This window comes from Pinus tabuliformis, chromosome 6 (genome assembly GCF_031772625.1).
Source record: "Pinus tabuliformis cultivar Carrire ecotype Pingquan chromosome 6, CPIR1, whole genome shotgun sequence".
Classification (NCBI taxonomy): Eukaryota; Viridiplantae; Streptophyta; class Pinopsida; order Pinales; family Pinaceae; genus Pinus; species Pinus tabuliformis.
In genome coordinates this window covers 1,335,935,846-1,335,943,961 of record NC_142292.1, presented here as the reverse complement: position 1 = coordinate 1,335,943,961, position 8,116 = coordinate 1,335,935,846, and the positions used below count along the sequence as shown (strand labels likewise).

The 8,116-nt window shown below is 33.7% G+C and overlaps 1 pseudogene; it reads right to left on the bottom strand.

Annotated features, from left to right (window-relative positions):
• Positions 1 to 2,474: 2,474 nt before the first annotated feature.
• Positions 2,475 to 3,735, bottom strand: LOC149263526 (malate dehydrogenase 2, mitochondrial pseudogene; annotated as a pseudogene).
• Between the last annotated feature and the right edge of the window lie 4,381 nt (positions 3,736 to 8,116).

Sequence of the window (8,116 nt, the reverse complement as noted above, 5' to 3'; positions counted from 1 at the left end):
CAAACTATAATATACATGTTTATTTAAAATATTAAGTTTAAAAAACCTGGAAACGTAAGTGCGCATCATCAGGCCAAGAGAAACCTCAGAGGAGGTTGCGGCTGACTTCGAATGGATCCCCGACCCAGGTCTCACCAGGGCCAGGGAAAATCTATATATCAGAACACTCGATCTGTCAGGGAAACTAGAAACCATCCTGGGGCTTGCTCTCCAGGAACAGACATAGAAGACAAAAGTTTTGGAGGAAAAGATCGATATGCTTACTGACAAGTTCACCGTGTACAGTGAACTTATGAGTCTGTACATCATCGCCATTTCGTTACCCGGGATTCTCCACACTACGCCTTGCTCAAGAAGCGTATGGAAAGCGACGAGGGATCTCCAAGTGTTAAAAAAGAAGCGGTCGGGGCCTCTTCGAGCCGTCCGACTACTACTGAAGCGCAGGATGGCAGCATGCAGGAGCAACGTATCAACCTTGACGATGACCCTGCAGAGGTAACTGCATAGCGCCTTTGGGTAACACTCTTTTTTGAAATGCATCCTGCTCCAAATCTCCGGAAGCTGTCAGCTCTAAGCGGCTCGCAAGATATCGGCAGCAAGGCATCTCGCCAGGCTCTCAAGTCTCTCATCGCTCCAATCATCAGAACGAGGGACAATTTTCCCACTTTCAGAAGAACTCCTCCTTCCTTCCTGCAACTCATCTCATCTCTCTTCACAGTACAGAGGAAGAATTTTTTTGTTAAATGCTGCAATTATAAAAGCGAAAAACCCTCTCAATCAAGGATAATCACTTTTTGTAAAAATCTGTTCTGCAGAAGCTAAGGGGACCTGTTTTGTAAAAACCGTGATACAAAAGATGGCTGTGGTGCTGGAGAAATCAACTCACTCCATCCATCTCATACTGTAAATATCTGTTTTTTGAAGTAATATAATCTATCTTATTCACACACAAAAAAATCTTCTAATTAATTTCAATTTTAAAGATAATAATACTATTATTATATTTATGAAGAAAATGGATTCTCAAAAACTATACAAATCATACTTATATAATAAAATTTTCGAACTTGGATTCTATATAAATATATTACAATCACTCCTAAACCTACATGAATATTAGCATAGAGAGTTTATGCAAGTGTATGCTAAATTTGTAATTGTTTTCCATTCCCACTTTGTTATTCAGGTTGAGTTTGTGCTCTTTGAGTGGTAAAGCAAGTATATTTTGAATATGTATATATAGATATATTATATTGGTGACTTATTTAGTCTTTTTTTATTTGCATTAAAATTATCAACAAACAAAGAAAGAAATTAAATTTTCTTCCATTTTGGTTATTAATTAAAAAAAAATTCTCAATTATATTAACTAGCAATTACACTGAGAGGTGTAAAGGAAAGCCGATAGGAGGAGTGGGGAATGTGGAAGGCAATAATCAAGCCAAATATTTGGACAATGAAATAAATATTTGAGTTTTTATATATCTTCAGTGTGTGACTGTTTTAACATATTTGTTGCAAATTCGGTTTTGTTCTTCTTCATTTGAGCTTTGAAGGCCTTTTATCTGGTGAGCCTAAATAAGAGCACCTCTACCACCACAACCCTTACATGAAGTTGGTAGCTAGTTTCTTCCAATAATGCATGTTTTTAGGGATGCAGAAACAAGCTGGATGGGAAAGAACTGAACCTTCGTTGCAACTGGATAGATGAATCTACATCCAATATTAGTCAAGGTTAGTGGCTAGCACTGGAAAATCAAACCTAGAAATCACATGCAGCAAGTGCAATACTCTGCTATAAGAACTGGAAAAGTGGGATTGCAACCTGTGAGGCCTTATCAGTACTTGAAATATATGGTGCAATGCTCACCATCATTTCAAAACATTCATTGTCCTCACACCCACAAACACCTAAAATAGACTCGCCCCCTGATAACCCTACACTTTTATTATTTGTGCAAATCTCTTCAACATTGGGACCCTGTTTGTATTCTCGCTGCAAAATACAAAATCCGCATATAAATTCTTTTACAAACGAAGATCCTCCTAACACACACTAAAACTTGATAAACTTTTTAATAGTGTTGCACCATGATCCCAATTTGATACAATCCCTTTGAATTTTTTAAATCTATGGAAAATTGAATACTTTTCGACTCCACTGAATTGTCATTTTACCTCACCTAGTTTAACATAAAAAATGACTCTTATTTTTCGTTTCAAAAAGCTCAAAGTTTGAATTCGATGGGTTTCCTCCCAACTTTAGTAAGACCACAAAAATTTCCATTTCTTAGAAGCAGACTTTGGATGGAATACTAAATGTTCAATAAAAACTGTAACAAACTGGCTCTAGCATATTTAAACTCTAACTACCCTAATAGGGTGCCTACTAAACAAATATGAAAAAATGGTAGTATCTTAGCTTCCTTCAATGTAAATATCAAACACTGAAGTACCATAAGGAGAGTCCTGACTCAGTTTTCCATGGCAAACTTCACTCCTTTCTCAATAGAAGACTTGAGTTTTCATTTCATTGCTTCCAAACCCTGTTGTTCAAAAGCAGAGATGGGGCCCAACCCCAAAACCTCCTCAATGCCACTTTTACCAGTCTCACCTTTGAGGCAAAGAAAGGCAATTCAATAATGTTTGACTGAACATATGTACATTCCACAATATTTGGCACTCCATTCAAACCCTTTAAACATGCGTCAACAAATATTGCTCCAACATACACCATAGACAATGTTGCAAAACCTTTTCTAGCTTTCACTTTGACAACTTTAGTTCCTCCATCTTGAGTACGCTTAGTCAAAGCTTTGATATCCTCATCCGAAAGATTAGTATTTGGTTTTGGAGTAGCCTGTGAAAAGAGAGGAAGGATAGTGACACTGACATGTCCTCCTACAATAGGGACATTCACTTCTTCCACAAGGACACCTGCTTTGGCAGCATAGAAAGTCTTTGCTCCAACAACATCAAGCATGGTGACACCAAAGAGTTTTTTTCATTATAGGTTCCAGCCTTCTTGAAAGCCTCAGCAACAATGGGTACATTTGAATTAACATGATTGTTGATCATGTTTACTAATGCTTTAGGGTAATATTTTACAATGGCTATACATAGGGATTTGACAATGGCAACATTGATATTGAAAAGATCGTCACGTGTCAAGCCAAACACATTGAGCACAATATAAGCAAAATTAAGTAATTGTCCAATTGTTGCACCATTGACTAGGATGGAACTAATAAGAATGAATTTGTTCACACTAATACTCCAACATGCATCAACTAGATTCATCATACCAAAGTTATCGACCTTCCATGGAGCTAGAAAATCCAAAGAAGGGTGGAACCTTGTTGCGCAAATGACAACTTCAACATTGCCTATTGCTTCACTCAGTTTAGCAACACCCTCTGTCACATTTGCCTTGAAAATTTGAATTTTGACGTCATTAGTGGGGAAATTGTTCTTGGCACTGTCCACATCGCGGACACTAGTCTTGACATTGAATCCTTTGGATAAGAGTTGGGTTACAATCCATTTGCTAGTGTTTCCTGTGGCACCTGCAATGAATATTGTTTTAGTCGTCCTCTGCTCATTTGGTTCCCCTTGTCCATCCTTCTCCTCCTTGAGGCTACAAAATGTTACATGGAAACATTGCATGTGGGTGCTCAAAGGTGTTGGGTGGGGAATGATATTGTGAAATATGGTCGGATAAGAGGCACCTGCCATGCCTCTATTTTTGCTTCGTTTTCCTCCACAACTCAAGTCCTTTGACAAAGTGACCGTGTGAGTAAAAGTGGTAGTTATCCGCAATGAATAGAAGATTTGTAGAAAACCTAAACCACTAAATATAAAATCTTTTATTTCTAATAGAATAAACATTATATAAAAATTATTTGAAAAAAAATGAGATATATAAAATTTATGATTGCACCTACATTTGATGACGCAACTTGGTGTGGCATGTATTGCGTTAAGATAAAATGGATTCAATGAATGACATATATCTCCAATAGATAATGCTGGCCTGATTGCAAAGTGGAAACTAAAGAATCAACCAAGCGTTATAGATGTGTAGAGACAACAAATTTAGTAAGGATGATGACATTCTTTTCCACACATGCCAAGGATTTTTTTTAGATGGTGTATCTTTAAAAGTGGATCGACTTAATCATGGATGTATTATGCTCCACTACTCTCGTTTCCCACTTGATTTTGGGATAGCTAGACGCATCTAGCTAGTCCAAAAGCATTGGATATTCCACACCTAACAACTATAGTATCACATTGCACTGGCGAATACATAGTCTTTTGAGATGGTAGCATTTCCAACAAAGAAAGTTAAATTTAGACAACTTCCGAATTGCCAACAACATCACTAGCATTAACCTTATATATATAAATAAATAAATAAATGATTAACGTGTAATTAATAACAATTATGTCATTATGTAATTAATTAACATTTAATTAATTATGATTTATCAAAAGTATTAATAATCATAATTAATCATTTAAAATAATTAATATACAAATTAATCAATAATTAAAATTTAAAATTATATTTAAATCATTATTTTTTGACTTATTTAAAAAAAAAACTATAATTTAATTCAATAATTAATTAATAAACAATAAATAATAAAAACTATATATTAAATTAAATTAATATAACATAGAATTAAAATTACCTAATATTAACAAAATTTAATTACATAAAGTTTTATTTACACATAGACGATCATAGACTTCCTAAGCTAGCTTTAAATTCCAGCCAAAACCACCTAAGGCTCAATCGGGGTGGCATAAAGACACAAGGACCTGGTTAAACTATTGGCAGATCAACAAGAATGATGCATTGCAAAACATAAATAACATTAAAGATATTGTTACTTCTAAGTTCAAAGGAAAAATGTGGTGTGAGAAAGATTTAGTGGCTAAAAGAAAATTAAGTTATTATAAGAAGGTCATCAACCCCACCTTAGAAAATCAAAAGTATCTCTCTATTTTAACTAGCTCAAAGAAGAAAATTAATATAGCAAAGATTAGAACGAATTCTCATGAGCTCCATAGTGAAACAGGTCGTTGGGTAGTTCCTAAAATGCCATGGATGGAAAGGATCTGCCATATATGTGAGAATAGGAACATCGAGGATGAAAACCACTTCCTCTTAGAGTGCCCCGCCTACAACCACATTAGATCTCAGTTTCACAATCTTTGTTACAATACTGACCTTCCTAGCCTTTTACAATGTCAAAATTATAGTGAGCTCGGGAGGCTTCTCTCCAAGCTTTTTGAACATAAGAATAAAATCTTAAATCAAAATAAATAATTTGTTTCTTTAGGTCCAATAGACCAATGTTTGGTCTCAGTGGACGTTAACCATCATCATCATCACCATGAATCTCAACCTCACAAACCTAAAAACCACTCTCACACAACCATTGTATTGGCTGAGGTTTCTTTTCAAAGTTCTCTTTAAAATAATCTCTTCTAAAACTTAGAGTTTTGTAGATTTTTGTAAAGTTGTGTTACTAATAATAATAAAATATTAATAAGTATATTTTCTTTTATCTACCAAATATTTAGTATTTGCTAACATATGTATTATTGTAGATTTAAATTCTTTAAAGTTAATTTGTAATATAATTTAGAATACATATTTAATTATATATATATATATATATATATATATTTATCATTGAAATTAACTTTAAATAAATAATTAACTTGTAATTAATAATTATTTTATTATTATATAATTAATTAATATTAAATTAATTATAATTTATAATAAATATTAATAATCGTAATTAATCATTTAAAATATAAATTAATCGATATTTAAAATTGATTTAATTAATATTTAAATTATACTTAAATTATTATTTTAGAAAAATAAATTATAATTTAAATAAATAATAAATTAATAAATAATAAGTAAAAATAAAATAATAAAAAATATATATTAAATTAAATTAATGTAACATATAATTAAAATTAATAAAATTTTATTACATTTTTTTTTTTACACGCGAACCTCAATAACCTCAAAACCACTCTCACAAAATAGTTGTATTGTATTGGCTGTGTCGTAGTTTTCCGCCAAAACTCTCTTTAAAATAATCTCTTCCCAATCTCAGACTTTTGTAAAGTTGTAATTATTAATTATCTTTTCTTTTATCTACCGAATATTTATTATTGTAAATTTAATTTTTTGAAATTAATTTTTTGATCGAGTATAAAAAATATATTTAATTTTATTGTATTTTTAATTAGGAATATAAAATTTAATAAAATTTTATTTTCCTGTAAAAAATATTCCCATTCCTTTCATATGCCAATAAAACAATTAAATTTACATGAAAATATATAAACTTAAATATAATTTTATATTTGAATCATATATTAATAAAAAAGTTTTCAATGCTATAGCTTTTCATATTAGTGTTGTTTTTTATCCTACAAAATCTTTCATGGTAAACTATGGAAAGGAAGTGATGATTGACGCTATGTGATTCATTTCACTAACTTTAATCTCACTTCTTCACCCTTGTGTGCATCACCCGATGCAATGAGTGCTAAGTGGACTATTCAAAAATCATGAGAAGTTAGTGAGTTACGACTACCTGTCATGGAAATGGTCATAGATGAATGACTTTCTTAACGCAGTTGAATCCCAAAAAATGATATCTAATATAATGCATTGCGAAAGACCCTCAATACTTAAATACATAAGAGTGAAGGGAGCTCTACTTGAATGGTTCATGAGGCACAATACTTGCTAAGGTTTTGCAAATGGAGTAGCAAGCTAAGAGGGCTTGATTGTAGGGAAAACTCCACAGTTAAGCGCGCTTGGGCTAGAGGCGATCTGGGATGGGTGACTTGGGAAGTCCTCGTTACCGGGTGCAAGCCCCAGAAGTGTTGATTGACGCTATGTGATTCATTTCACTAGCTTCAATCCCACTTCTTCACCCCTGTGAGCATCACCTGATGCAATGAGTGCTAAGTGGACTATTCAAAAATCATGAGAAATTAGTCAGTTACAACTACCTCTCATGGAAACGGTCATAGATGAATGACTTTCTTAACGCAGTTGAATCCCAAAAAATGATATCTAATATGGAAAGGATACTAAGGGATTGAATATACAAGAATATTTTTTATAAACTTTGTTGACACCTAATCATAGGGATTGGGTGAGCGATTGTAAATAGTGTAAATAAATAATAAGAGAAAATGAAGAGTCATCGGGAGGTGAAACTCAATAGTCACTCCCTCATGTATATAACTATGAACAACCTAAATGAATATATAAAATCTCATTTGAGGAGTTTCCTCCTAGCCTGACATGGTATCAGAGCCAACTCCATTTTTGGCATCGCAGTTTGCCATTGTAACTCCCTTCTGCCATTTTTTTAGAATTTTGTCCTGCAGTCTGCCATATTCTTCAGTTCTCTACCCTCTTTGTGATAACTAATGTAAAGCTTGGTGTACCTCCCCTTGCAGCTCTTGTTAGAGCCTAGATTGACTTCAGGTTGAAGGAAGGCAATCCTAGGATAACCACAAACCAAGCTTAACTTGGTAGCTAGCCCTACCAGGTCGGGAGAGGGCTCTCTCCTTATGAATCTCAGTCAAGATGACTGGATCATGAATTAAGATTTTATGCTAGGTATAGTAGCTCAGGGGGTTTTGATTGAATTTGTTGGTTTTTATGCTGGATCAGATGGAGCTAGGCAATTTGGGTTTGGGAAATTAGGTCAGAGTACAGGGTGTTCTATGGGGTAGGGTAGGTATAGGCTTTTACACTTGAAATTAAGTGAGGTGAGAGGTCTAAGACTGGTGAGGAGCTGAGGAGGGCATGTAAAGATCATGTATCCTTCTCAAACAGTAGAAAACATAGAATACTGAATGGCTTCCTAAGGCAGAGCACTGTAAACAATGAATTCTACCTATCTATCTTGATATCATTCAGCTAGAAGAAATGAATTAGATTGTGGCATACATAAAACATGTGAAAAACTGATAACAGAAGAAGAAACTATGCAAAAGCACCATACCACAAGTATCCCATAAAAATCGCTGCAACTCCTGTTAATTTCCTTGCCAA